The 14,971-nt window shown below is 42.0% G+C and overlaps 1 pseudogene; it reads left to right on the top strand.

Annotated features, from left to right (window-relative positions):
• Positions 1–7,716: 7,716 nt before the first annotated feature.
• On the top strand, positions 7,717–8,082 carry LOC120107827 (outer envelope pore protein 24B, chloroplastic pseudogene; annotated as a pseudogene).
• The last annotated feature ends 6,889 nt before the right edge of the window (positions 8,083–14,971 follow it).

Raw genomic sequence — 14,971 nt, 5'->3', positions numbered from 1 at the left:
ATTACTCTCTTTTCTGAGCAAATGCACGTGTATTTTCATATTAAGCTTGTGCAACTATTAAGGCAAGGAACACATGCATACTATGACTGATCAGAGACCTATTATTAGATCCCCACACATGTACTTAATGACAATAGGAAGGCCTCAAGAGTTCATATTTGTTAACTGCATTTTTGTTAGCCTTATCCATAAAAGAAGTATGAGTATCCTTGTTCGTACCATAAGGTTCAGGATTTGGTTTTCACATAAAGATAGAGGTTGAATATCCCGACTAGATTACTTAGGTGCCTTATGATCCGACCTTGGTTGACCTATAGTCACGATGCAGTCACATATATAATAAAAATATTTATATGGTTCAGTCTACCATCTCTTTTCTTGCATAATTATTATTTACTGATAAAAAAAATAAAAAAATAAAAAAAAATAAATAAATACTTATGATGACAAGTCTGGCCTCGTGGCATAGTCTGGTTCAAGTAATTAAGTCCGAGGGGAGTTTCACCTAATGTCTTGAGCCAACTGGATCGGGGGTCATTGACTGAAAGCTCGCTACATGGACCTTACTAGAGCCTAATGGGGTTGGATAGCTATAGTTGTCATGTGTATTGAATATATATATATATATATATATATATGAAATGAAATAAAAATAAGCATGAATGAGTTGGTTAGGCTAAACCTAGTGACATGTGGTAATGACTGGTTTGACTCCATTGTGTTGGACCTCTATGTACCCGGGTTGTTTAGTTGGGATTGATAGCTCTTTCTTTACATGCGAACCATTCTTGACAAATTTAGACAACATGTGATATTCTGAAAATTTGATGGATCAGGTTCTAACAAATTGTAGAAAACATTTGTGAACTTGAGTAGTGCACCTAAAACTCAGGCGGTGCCCGATTGTGGTGGAGGTATTAGTACTCTGAGAAAGTCATGCGATTTGATGCACACTACACTTTTATATTTCCTTGCTTTGACAGTTGCCATGCTTGAAAATATATATCAATTAATTACATGTGTATTAGCTTAGGATTAATTTCATATTTTTATTAGAATCTCATGTCATATCATTCATGATGTTTGTGGGTAACATCCCTAAAAACCCTCACGAGACAACACTTGTCCACTAGGATAACCTGGGGGTTTAACGGCTTGTTGCACGTGCTAAGTACAATCGTGATTCCTACGAAAGTGAGTATTTATCTTAATTTTATGCAATTAGTTCTAATAAAACATCAAAGGATCAACCAACACTTTTTGTACTCTCATATTATTGTTTACTCTGAATTGCTAGAGACTAGCAATAAGCTAGTTGGGGGGGTGTGATGAGAGCACAAAAGTGCGATCTAAGTACCAATTAACTTAGCCTAATGCTAGCAAAATAATGATAAATAATAGGTGTTAACATTTACATGATTAAATATTTTATCCTTAGCACTTATTATAATTTTTATCATTATATAAAGTCATATCTTTCCAGCTACAGAACAGAGCCCAGATTCAGCCGTTCGCAAGCACCTCAGCATCCTTGCCGCGTCCGTGAACCACATCAGCCCTCTCAAGATCCGCCTGCATTTCAGGATCCGTGATCGAATCACACCGCGATCAGGACTTTCTCCCGTGCGTCCATGAAGCATCCAGCCGTCCACGGTTCATCTCCCATATCCTGCATCCGAGTCCCAGTTCACACCATCGGTCAGCGTCTGCATGTGATCAGCTCTCAGCATTCATCATCTCCCGAGCAACTCGCTTCCCAAGGATTTCATCTCCTCCCAGCTCCAACGATGAAGCCCAGCCATTCAGCATCCCATGAAACATCTCCCAGTCGTGTCCGCATCTTCGAGCATACGAATCTTAGCGTCCGCATGCAGCCATCATCCGCGAGTATCTCCGCATGCCATCCAGATCCTCACGAGTACACGCGTTCATCCAGTCGTTCGCTAGAATCCCAGCATTTCCGCGTGCAAATCTTCCGCTTGTGAAGCCATCCAGTCACCTGAGTTCCAGCCACATCAGCTCCCAGCGTCCGCGAGTAGGTCGGCATCCCGTGATTTCAGCATCGGCGATCAAGCTCCCATGCATCATAACCGATCCCTAGCATCTACGATCACAACACATCCCAGCAGCCTCCAGGATTCGTGATAATCCGAGTCCCAGATATCAGGATTCCGCATCCAATTCTCCCCCAATCACAGCCTCATCCGAGCGTCGATCCCACATCCAGCCGTCCACGTCCAAGCTCCCATGATTCCGCATCCAGGTATCTTGCAGCTGGCATCAGGGACCTATCGCAGCAATAAGAGGGCTCTCTCGGCTGGGAAGGGCGAGTTCATTCGGTGAAACAGAGCCTCAGTCCCCATTCAAAGAAGAAAAAAAAAAGGGAAACAGAGCATGCTCTGTTTCCAAATAAAATAGAAAAAAAGAAAAGAAAAAAAGGGAGTTTTCTTTTATGTTAATGGAGGACTGATTTCTTAGGGAGGGAGATGGAGGAACCTGATGTATTGCTCTTTGAAGTAAACTCTAAACTTTTGCCTTGAATGAATTATATTTACTGATATGTTTTTGATCCATGCATAGTTATTTCGTAGATAGCTCTTTAATGGATTATGATTATTGATATATGGATTGCTTTAGTATTTGATTCGTCGTAGACGTAGAAAGCACGACGAATGCTTAGAAATTGAGTTCATATGTTCATGAAATATATACCATGATTAGATCTATCCTACCATTCATTTTTAATCAAGAACCATAAAGTTTATTTCTTGGATGCAATATCGTCAAGGGGGATTTCAGATCCCTACCATCTTTATTTTATTGAACTTTCTTTGTTGTATATTGTTCTCCGATTTTAATTTCTAAAAATCAAAATATAATTTTAATCCACAAATTTATTGAATTAATTAATCTAAAATTATATTAAATAATCTCATATATATTTCGTTTCCTGAGGATTCGACCTCGGACTTCCGAGAATTTACTACTTGTGCGATTCTCCTGCCCTTGGGAGAACAATTTTATTTTTGCATCACCAGGCACATTCCAGGTGGTTGACTGATGATGGCCGGACCATTGACGTGATGGAGGATCCATGGGTGGACGCTCTCCCGTTGAGCTTGTGGCCGACGATGATCAGAGTTGAGAGGGCTACGGGACTCCGGGTATGCGATCTCCTCGTACCAGGGGAGATAGAGTGGGATGAGGACAGACTGGGCCAGTTATTTGGGGAGCACTTAGCAAAGCGCATTCGGGCTCTTCCCATCCCGGGATCAGCAGGTCCGGATGTTAGGATCTGGAGTACCACTTGCAGGACCAGAGTCAGCGTTGGTGATGTTTCTCGGGTTCTTCTGCAGGAGTCTGAGCTGGGTAGGGACTGTGGTTGGGTATGGAGGTTTGGCCTACACCAGAGGGTGGCACTATTCCTCTGAAAGGTGGCCTGGGATCGCCTGCCGACTAGCTCAGAGTTGAGCCGACGGGGGGTTAGCATTTCTCCCTTGTGCACGCTCTGCAAGGTGGACGAGTCAGTGGATCATGTACTCTTCCAATGTGGTTGGGCGAGGAGGACTTGGAGGCTGTCAGGGCTCCCGGAGGGCTCTTGGAGCCGGAGGGATTGCTTCCTGGAGGAGGTTCGGGGCTGGTCTAGATCCCCATCGATGCGTTTTGCGGCCATTAGAGCATCATGCATAGCTTATCAAGTTTGGTTGGCCAGAAACGGTTGCATTTTTGGTGATATCAGTCTGTCCCCGTGGTTTGTGATGGAGCGGGCTCGGGCACAGGCAGCGGAGTTCTTTCACGTAGATTCAGACTATGGACCTTTGACAGCTCGGGACACCTGGGGCCCCCACTCTACTTCGGCAGCTCCTCATGTGGCGTTTTTCACCTGGGAGCCCCTACCTCCGAGCTTCCTCAAGGTCAATTTTGATGGCTTAGTCCAGGATGGAGGTAGGAGGGGAGGAGCTGGGTTTGTCATCAGGGGCCCGGATTCCAACACGGTGGCAGCAGGAGGCTGTCAGATCTTCGACATCTCGGTCCCAGGGGCAGAGCTGTGAGCGGCTTAGATGGGGTTGCGATATGCGCGATCCGTTCTTCGGGCGAGCTCCATCCTCTTGGAGGGAGACTCGGCCACTGTGATCAGCTGGGTCCGGAAGGGCCCTTATAGCAATAGGGGAGTTCAACCATTGCTCTGAGACATATGGTTGATGGTGAGGGAGGGGGTACTCTTTCGAGCTGTGCATGTATATCGGGAGGCCAATGGGGCGGCGGACTGGGTGGCGGCGTATGTTGCGAACCACTCAGGTGGCTCTTTATGGGTTGGTGAGGATGATTTGCCTGGTGCATTCCGGAATATTTTGTATATAGACTCTTCTAGATGTATTCGTACCCATATAGTATGAAACATCGGTTTTAGCAAAAAAAAAAGGTGAACATAAAAAAACACAAATACTCATGCGCAAATTAATAGGACTACTTTGAATACTAATTAAAAAGAAGAATGACCCAATACATGTGTAATATCCGGGCCCAATACTGTAGGGCCCAGTAGAACAGTATTGGGCTAGGGGTTAGCGGGCCACGCTGACCCATGAAGAGTAGCCATGGAGGACTGCCATCTTCCGCCCGAGGGCTGAAAGGACAGGACCACCAGCTGGCCAACAGAGAGACCCCCACAGACATGCAAAACGGGATCCCGCCACTTCCTCCCCTTCGGTAGCCGAGCACTGAGCTGGCCTCAAGAGGGAGGGCAGCTGGTGGCTCCCGGAGGAGTGAGGAAGGAGAGGATGCCACCTCTCCTTGGGGTCAAATCCTAATCCCAATATTTATAACCCCTAAGATTTGCTAACCCCCGGTTTTGATATACCCTCCTAAACCTCTAACCCTCTGGATTTACTGCACCATAGAGTTAAGCTTTGGAGCTGGAGGCAGAATGAATCTCGCAGCCCTAGGAGAGGAAGGAGGGAGCGTGCCGAGGTGATACTGCGCAGCTACGACCAGCCAAAGCAAGGTAAGGGCCATTGTGAGTAAGGCCTAGGTCAGAAAAAGGTGGAGAAACCCCTCTGTGGGGTGTTCTCCCCTTTGTTTCATCAAACAGAGAGGAAGACCGGCACAAAGAAGAAAAATCAGCACTGAGGAAAACGGGAGAAGGGCCGCGGGCCGGCCTGAGGACGGCCTAAGCCCAGGCCCGATGTCCACTCGGGCCGAGCCCAACCGAACTCGGCCTGCGGGTGACAGGGCACCGCAGCCCCTCCCCCGGCCGCGGCTGCCTTAGGGCTGAGGGGCAACCAAGGGCCGCCGGGACTGGCCGAGCCGGCGACAGACGCGGCCACAAGGCCGCCAGCCTCAACCGAGCCCCACCTCTTCGCTGGTGGCGCTATTTCTTGAAAAGAAAAAGAAAAAGGGAGAACAGGGGAAACAGAAGCCGGAGGAAGAAGAAAGAAAAAAAAATATAGATACTTACCTCGGACCACGGCCTTACCTCGCCGTGGTCGGAGCCGGTGAGGACCCCCGGAGGAGATCCGGCCTCGATCCCACCTTCCGGCTCTCCTCCTCTTCTCCGGCATCACTTCGGAGAAGGGGAAAGGGCCAGCCTCCCGCCGCCGCTGCCCCAAGGAGGGAAGCACCGCCTCGGCCGGTGGATCGGGGGAGCTTCATCTCCCCGGTCGCCTGCGAGAGGAGAGGGAGGAGTCGGAAGGCGGCGAGGAGAAGAGGAAGGGGACCGGAGGGAGGGGGAGAGGAAGAGGCATGGACGGAAGAGGCTGAAGCCTCTGGAAACCCCCAGAAGACCCTTAAACGAGTCTGCCTAACGTGTCGGATCCGAGTTCGAGTCTGAAACCCGTTAGGCCCAAATAGCTTGAATTGGTTTAGGTAAACCCGATAAAAGGTTGAACCGAGCCCAATTGAATGAAATGGGTTAATTAAGCCCAAATAACGTCGGGTCTGAACCTGACTGAGCCTGAACAAACCTATTTAAGTTCAATTGAGCTGGGTCTGAACCCCATTCATGCCCTGTTAATCTCAGCAGGCCCAATTAGTGTTAAATCAGGCCCAGATCAAGTCTGATTAAATTGGCAAAAGGCCAAATTGACTAGAAAAGGGTGGACCTAATCATAAATTAGACCCAACCCTTTTATTGAAGGCCCAATTAAACCATACAACCCAAATTGGCTTTAATTGAACCCCAAAGGCTTCAAATTAAGTAAATTAAATTGGGCTAAAATTCTTGATTGGGATCCAAACAAGTCCATGAACTGATTCTTATAATGTGGTCTTAGAAATCAAAGATATGTTATCTGGACCTAAGGAAGCGGATAACAAGTTATTGTAAGTAACCTATTCCAATCCTATTATGGATCATGTCATGTTTATTAATATTTTCTAAGTGTTATTCAAGTACATACTTCATGGATGATATGTTATGATAAGTAAGTAACTTGCCTGATTTCATAAATTATGGACATGTGTGCATCATGATTATGCTGATATTTTAAATCATGCATGCAAGTTAGTATAGCAAAATCCTATTTAGCCAAGAGACACTATAAATGGGCTCAAAGATGCTACTGATCGAATGTAACTGAGCTAGCCTTGCTAGTGGCCGAGAATGACTGAGTCGGCCCCGCCAGTGGCTGACTAATACTTGAGCTGGCCCCGCCAGTGGCCGAGAATGACTTCATAGTAGCATCCGAGAGAATGGACCACGGCATGCCGGGGCACGTTTCATAAGTATATTTTACGAAAATTATTGTTTGATTTAAAATACTGCTTTATTTACCCAACATACATATTTTGCCATGGTAAATTGTTAGATAATACGCATGTCAGCTTCTCAAACCCTGATAAACATGTTAGCCTTTTAGTTGATCCGATAATATTATGCAGGATTACTTACTGAGCCGCATAGCTCATACCCGTTTATTTGTCTTTTTTTTCAGATCCTCACCAGTGACCGCCATCAGGGGCGTTTACTTTTGTAACAAGGCTTCTTTTATTTTTGGGTGGAATATACACACTTTTGTATATCTAAACAGTATAGAAGTTCTATATTTTGTATCAGCCTTAAAGGTTGTACTGCACTCATTTTAATATAAATGAAAGTTTGATTACTTTTGGCTACTTGTTACCCTTGTATGAGGCTGCGTGTTATTGTGGGCAATAGTTGGCAATAGCACGGCCGTGTCACAGACCCGGATCCGGAGCGTGACAACATGAGTCTAAAGATGGATGTATGTAGCATTTTTTTTTTTATGTATGGAGAGGCTGCCCATATTTCGCACTCATGATACCTAGATTATAATAGATTAATTTTGCCATTGCATAAAGGTTTACTTTTTATTATTATTATTATTATTTTCAGATAGAAGAGAGAGGCCCACCCAATGTTACATTATTGAAGTCTAAATAGTTGGAGATGCATTATTAGATCAGTCATCAATTAAAGCACGGATCTTTTATGGTGTACAATTTGCAAAATAGAATGTTGTGCAGTGTTAGATGGCTGCCATCAGGAGATAAACGGCTATCAAATAAGATAGTCTACGAGCTATACACGGCATGTCATTGTTGATAGCCGTTCTCCAGAGGAGTTGGCGGCCCCGCCCGTGCCCGCGTCCTCCTGCCGCTGCTTCCTCTCTCCTTTTCCCCTCCATCCTCGGCGGAGTCCGTCGCTTGTAAGGCACGAGGGGGAGCGTCAAGAGTGCGAGAGCGTGAAAGGGCAAGATGAAGGCTACGGTGAAGAGGAGATACAAGGTGGACAGGAGCTCCACCAGCACCACCTTCGCCGTCAACACCGGCGACCTCAAGCTCGAGGCCTCCATGACTGATGCCACCTTCATCCACGGCCCCTCCCTCAACGGCCTCGCTCTCTCCGTGGAGAAGCTTGGCTCCTTCATCATCGACTACAACGTCCCCAAGAAGGATGTTAGGTTTCAGTTCATGAACTCGGTGAGGGCTTTCGACGAGACGGTGAATTTGACATACACTCATGCCCGTGTGGACAACCACGTGGACCTCGATGGCTCGATGTCATTCGATCTGGCGAACAAGGTGTCGGTCAACCATGCTCTGGGATCGGGGAATTGGTAGGTTATGGAAACACTGGCGTGGGTTCTTCTCTGCGTCTCATCCCTCCTAGTTTGGTTGGCATGTCGTCCCGTGGTTATGTAGAAATTTAGGAGATCTTCATGGAGAACCTAATTGGGCAAGGACATGCCAGTGCCACTAGAGATGAGGGAGTTAAGCTCTTTGAGCACCTGCTTCCGGTGCTCTTGCATCCTCCATGGCGGCGGGGGCGGCGCACGCCATACCATCTCGTCAGAAGCTTGGCAAAGGTAAACTTGGTAGGTGCGGTCCCGCTTCAAACCTCAGAGGACCAGGTGAGCATGAAGCAACACGCCACACCGTATCGTCAGAAACTTGGCGAAGGTAAACTTAGCAGTTGTGGTCTCTCTCCAAACCCTAGCAACAGAGCGCCACACCGTCTATAAGAAGTGAGGATGATAGTGTTATTTTGATGATTAACAAGCAATAATCGAGAGTATGTTATAAGTTAATTCGATACTTCATTTATAAGTCTGTTACTCTCAGTATATTTGTATAACAAGTTAAAGATGCATTTCATTGTTTACTTGGATGAATCTAACCTTGAGTTGCAGCAAAGTGTGGATTGAGTCGACCCCAAGGTTGATTGGGTCGACCCCGGCACATCAAGAAAGCATTTGGCACACTTCTGCAAAAATGGCACAGATGAACAGTAAGTTGGGTCGACCCAAGGAAAGCATGAGTCGACCCAAACTTCAAGCTTCTCAACAACTCAGAAAATGGTTCTCTGGAAATACTGAGAGGGTCGACCAAAGATGAAGTTGAGTCGACCCAAGCTTGAGTCGACCCAAACCCTGAGAGGGTCGACCCAAAGGCAAGACAGAAAGATGACAGAAAAGGTTCTCTGGAAACCCTAAGAGGGTCGACCCAAGAATAAGTTGAGTCGACCCAACTGAACCTTGAGTCGACCCAAAGAAATGTTGGGTCGACCCAAGTGAAGGAAGGCTGAATTGCAAGTTTCTGTGGTTCTGAGAGGATCGACCCAAGAAAAGGTTGAGTCGACCCAAGTGAAAGTTGGGTCGACCCAAGGACAGTTTGAGCCGACCCAAACACGGGCAGAAGCATAACGGCTAGTTCTGCAGAAGTACTTTTTGTCCTTCCAACAGTGAGTAACGGCTAGTTTTTGAATTCTAACCATTGGGGCTTGTCCAATGGATGAAGAAAACTATTTAAAGTGGCACTATTCATCAGAGAGAACATCCTTTTTGCAAGAACATCAAAGAGTACACAAGAAAGACAAAGTGCCCTAATCTTCTTCATCCAAGTGCTTCATTCAAGAGTCAAAAGAAAGTGGTTGAGCAGATTCCAAGAGTCATTAAGAGCTCCATCCACCCTTGAAGAGTGAAGCATCCTTGACAAAGAAGAGAGGAGTCACATCAAGCGATAACTATTCTCTAAACTCTTCTTTGTAGATTATATTGTTATATTTGCTCATCTAGGAGTTTAAATCTTCTTTCTTTGTTTATTAAACTCATTGTAAAGGTTAGTTGGTAAGCCCACAAAACCAACGGAATAGGTTGATTGGTGAACCCGTAAAACCAATTGTAAAGGTTCGTTGGTGAGCCCGAAAAACCAACATAGGTTCGTTGGTGAGCCCATAAAACCAACATAGATTTTTGGTGAACCCGAAAAACCAAAGTATAAAGGTTTTTGGATTGTGAGCCCGAAAAACAATCCAACTGTAATCCGCGGGATTATAGTAAATTCCCAAGGGGTCGCTTGGGGAGTGGACGTAGGTGCTTAGGAGAGCACCGAACCACTATACTTCTTATTGTTTGTATTGTGATTTGTTTAATTCCACTAACTCATCAATTAACATAAGTAAGATAGTTAAAATCAAGAGAAACCAATTCACCCCCCCCCCCCCCCTCTTGGCTTGTCACCTTGGGCAACAAGTGGTATCAGAGCAGGTGCTCTAATATTAATTATTGATCTCAAGATCAAGAGCCAAAGATCATGACAACTCAAATAGATAGTTTTCTAGGAGAGGGACAATTAATTGATAGACCTCTACTTTTTAATGGCATAAACTATACATATTGGAAAGTACGCATGCGCATTTTCATTCAAGCACATGACTATGATTTATGGAGTATCATAGTCAATGGACCACACACAAGCACTAATCATGATAAGAAAATGGATCAGCAAAATGCAAAAGCCATGAATGTGCTATTTTGTGCATTAGATGATAGTGAACTTAATTGCATATCTTTTTGCACAACTGCTAGGAAATATGGAATATGCTTGAAGTTAAATATGAATGCACTAACAAATCTGAAACATCATGTGTAGAAGAAGAGCAGCATCATATTGCAAATTCATGCTTAATGGCACATGAAGATGAGATATATGAGGTACATGCTAAAACTAAAAATGATTTTACATTTGATGAACTTCATGATGTTTTTTCTGATTTGTATTTAGAACATAAGAAACTTATTTGTAGGAACAAGAACATGAATAATGAAAATCAAATTCTAATAGATGAAAAACTAAAACTGACTAATGAAATTAAAATCTTAATTAAAAAAAATAAAGAACTAAATCAGAGAAATCAACTTCTCACTGAAAGCCATGATAAACTTAAGAAAAATAATGAACTGCTTTCAGAAGATAATGAAAAATTAACTAAAGAAGTTGATAATTTGAAACCTACTGTTGAAAGATTCACTCTCAGCTCTGAAAAATTGAATTTAATGATAGAAAATTCAAGAGCTGTATATGACAAAGCTGGATTGGGATATCAACCTTGGTACACTCAAAAATCTTTCGAGAATATATTTCTTAAATCCTCCACTATTCATCCTAAAACAATTTTTCACAAATCTGGTGAAACTAATAAACAGAAACAGAAAACTGAAAATTCATTATCTGTTTTTGCTAAATCTATGTTGTTTAAATTTAGCAAGAGTATGCAGAAGTATATTACTTGTAATCCTAAAACCTGCAAACTAAGAGACAAAATGGTAATTAAGAGAATATGGGTTCCAAAAGAAACAATTATAACTAACCTGCAAGGACCCAAAAGAGCTTGGGTTTCTAAGTTGAAAACATGATCATTTTTAGCAAATGTGTCTAGCTACCCAAGATTCTAATGAAAGATGTTATCTAGACAATGGGTTCTCTAGACACGTGTTAAAGAATGGAACTTAAAATATAATTAAGAAGAGTGACCAAAATGGAAGAAATAATGAAATTAGTAATCCTTGCATATTGAAATTGTAGCTAGTATTAATCATTTCTGTGATATAAGTGATATTTTTGGTATGAAAAGAAAATATATCCAAATCACTCCATCTTCCTATATTATGCTTCAGTTATTGATGGATAATTTACTTAATCAATACTCTTAGAATAACTCTTTGAATTCTCTATATACTTGATTGAGAGTTCTTATCCTCGGCATTATCTTCTATTGATCATAAACACAAGAATGTCTACTTGGTATATTTTTTTTTAATATATACATTAAGAATACCAAGATTAAATAGACTAGTTTTGGCATATAAAATCAACTCATACTAGTATGGACTTAATCTCAAAAGACCTTGTCATTGGTTCACTTAGATTAATTTTTGCAAGGTCAAAGTTTGCTATGTATGTCATCTAGAAAAACAAACTAGAATCATTTCTAAATCTGAAAATATTGTCTTCACCTTTAGCCTTTGAAAATTCTCCATAAGAACTTATTTGAATCTCTAGGATTGTGAACCTAGGAGATAAGCTTTCTGATTTTGTAATTGTGGAAAATTTCTCAAAGCTAATATTGGTTTTGTTCTTGGCACTTAAATTGAAATATTTTCTGCATTAGCACAAACTTACAAAAGATTTCAAATGAAAAAGGTTTGCAATTTGTTAATAAGGTTTGCATAGAAAATAATATTAAATACAATTATTTTTGCACCAAGAACACTATTGCATATAGGGGTTATAAAAATAGAACCTTGGTTGTGTAAGGACAATGCCTTGTGATAGCAGTTGATTAATGCTATCATCACAACTTGTCATATTATAAGGTTTCTATTAAATCTATTTTTGAAGAAAACCCTATATGAACTAATGAAAAACAGAAAATCAAATGGTGCATACCTTCATGTTTTTCAGTTATACATATTATGTTCTCAAGAATGAAATATATGCCAAATCTGATAAAACAAGTGCTTCTTTGGATATTACTCTTTAAGCAAGGCATACAGAGTATTCAATAAAAGAACTCTTGTAGTCAAAGAGTCAGTTAATCTCATATTTGATGAGTCTGATAGTGAGTCTGCTAGGAAAGAAAATATTCTTGATGATGATACAGAAATTATTAACTTTGAAAAGTTGAATATTGATGACGTGCCAATTCAAGATAAGGGAGATGATTGCGTGCCACCACAATCTCAAAACTTGCCAAAGGAATGGAGGTATGCATATGGACACCCTAAAGACTTAATCATTGGTGATCCATCTCAAGGGGTAAGAACTCGATCCTCTCTTAGAAATTTAAATGATTATCTTGCTTTTGTTTCACAGTTAGAACCTAAGACTTATGAAGAAGCTGAAAAAGATACCAATTGGATAAATGCCATGCAAGAAGAATTAAATCAATTCAAAAGAAGTAATGTATGGATATTAACTGAAAGACCAAAGCATAACTCTATAATTGGAACAAAATGGATCTTTAGAAATAAATTAGATGAAAATGGGTTAGTTATAAGAAATAAAGCTAGACTTGTAGCTAAGGGATACAATCAAGAAGAAGGGATAGATTTTGATGAAACATTTGCTCCTGTAGCTAGATTAGAGGCTATTAGATTACTTCTAGCTTTTGCATGTTTCATGGATTTCAAATTGTATCAAATGGATATAAAAAGTGCATTCTTAAACGGTTTTATAGAGGAAGAAGTATATGTAGAGCAACCTCCTGGTTTTGAGAATCATGAATTGCCAAATCATGTGTTTAGATTACATAAGGCATTATATGGATTGAAACAAGCACATAGGGCTTGGTATGATCGATTAAGCAAATTTCTACTAAAAAATACTTTAGTAGAGGAAATGTAGATAAAACACTATTTCTCAAAAGAAAGGACGAAAATCTATTAGTGGTACAAATATATGTGGATGACATAATCTTTGGTGCCACAAATGATACTCTTTGCAAAGAATTTGCTGATTTAATGCACGGAGAATTTGAAATGAGTTTGATGGGAGAACTAAGTTTCTTTCTAGGATTACAAATCAAACAAACTAAAGAAGGTATCTTCATTCATCAAACTAAGTATACAAAGGAAATACTAAACAAGTTTGGGAATGAAAATCATAAGGGAGTAGGCACTCCAATGAATCCTACTAGTAAGCTAGACAAAGATGAGAAAGGAAAGAGTATTGATATTAAGCTTTATAGAGGACTAATTGGATCCTTGCTCTACCTTACTACTAGTAGACCAGACATCGTGTTTAGTGTAGGAATATGTGCTAGATACCAATCAGATTCTAAGGAGTCACATTTAAGTACTGTTAAAAGAATCCTTAGATATTTAAGAGGAACTACGAACATAGGATTATGGTACTCAAGAGACTCTTGTCTAGATTTGCTTGCATACTCAGATGCTAATTTTGCTGGATGCAAATTAGATAGGAAGAGCACTACTGGAACATGTCAATTCTTAGAAAACAACTTAGTATCATGGTTTAGCAAAAAGCAGAATTCAGTGGCACTATCAACAGCTGAAGCTAAATAATATAGCTGCTGGCAGTTGTTGTGCTCAAGTACTATGGCTTAAGCAACAACTAGAGGACTATGGAGTTAAGCTAGATAACATTCCTATTAAGTGTGATAATACTAGTGCCATCAACCTCACTAGAAATTCGGTTCAGCATTCTAAAGCCAAACACATAGAAATAAGATATTATTTTATTAGGGATCATGTGCAAAATGGAAACATATGTATTGAGCATATATGTACTGAAAAAATAATTAGCTGACATATTCACAAAACCCTTGAGTGAAGATAGATTCTGCACGCTAAGGAGGAAATTAGGCATATGTGATCCTTTTTATTGAAGAGATATAAAAGGGAACAAGCAGTCTCATGATACACTCCTCCCATTTCTAAAAATCCATGAAACATGAGTCAAACTTGTCATCTATAGATTCCTTACTCATGTATCATTGTCCCAGAAAGAATTTGTAAGGATTGGAAGCAAGAAAAATTATTTGAAGCGAAAAGGAAGAGAAAGGAAAAATTTCTGAACTTGGGTCGACCCAACCCAGAATAGGGTCGACCCAACGTTGAGTCGACCCAAGAAAATTCTTGAGTCGACCCAACGTCGGGACCCCACTGTTACAAGGGGGACCCGTGAGCTTCTAGGGCACTGTTTACCCTTTGTCCTCTTCCGAAAACCTTATTCCCCACTCTCCAATCTCCTCCAATCATCTCCAAACACTAGATTACTTCAAGATCTTGGAGAAATGGGACCCAAAAGAGCCGTAGCCAAGAGATCCGGGAGAGTCTCATGGATCCAACGTGAGGAAAGAGATGCTACGGAGCCATCTACAGTGTCTCCACAACGTGAGACACGTGCAGAGCCACCTCCTCCTCCCTCCCCCTCAGTACAACTTGCAAAGTTTGCGGGGAGACCGGTTACAACGGAGAGAAGGATCCATTCCGAGTTCTTTGATCAAGAAGGGTTCCGTTTGGGGGAATGGATCCGAAGGCAAGGTTGGGAGTATCTTTGCTCCCTAGATGTGGTGATCTACCCCGGACTAGTTCGGGAGTTCTATGCCTTCCTCAAAATTGGGATGGGAGGGCTCATTTCGGAAGTTCAAGGAGTTAGGGTTCGAGTTTCCGAGGAGAGTTTGAGTGAGTGCTTCATCTCCCCTGCG

This window comes from Phoenix dactylifera, chromosome 11, assembly GCF_051530095.1.
Source record: "Phoenix dactylifera cultivar Ajwa chromosome 11, Ajwa_hap1_PhDact_Kaust_v1.1, whole genome shotgun sequence".
In the NCBI taxonomy this organism is placed as follows: Eukaryota; Viridiplantae; Streptophyta; class Magnoliopsida; order Arecales; family Arecaceae; genus Phoenix; species Phoenix dactylifera.
The sequence above is the reverse complement of the archived record's forward strand: the minus strand, read 5'-3'. Positions and strand labels throughout refer to the sequence as shown.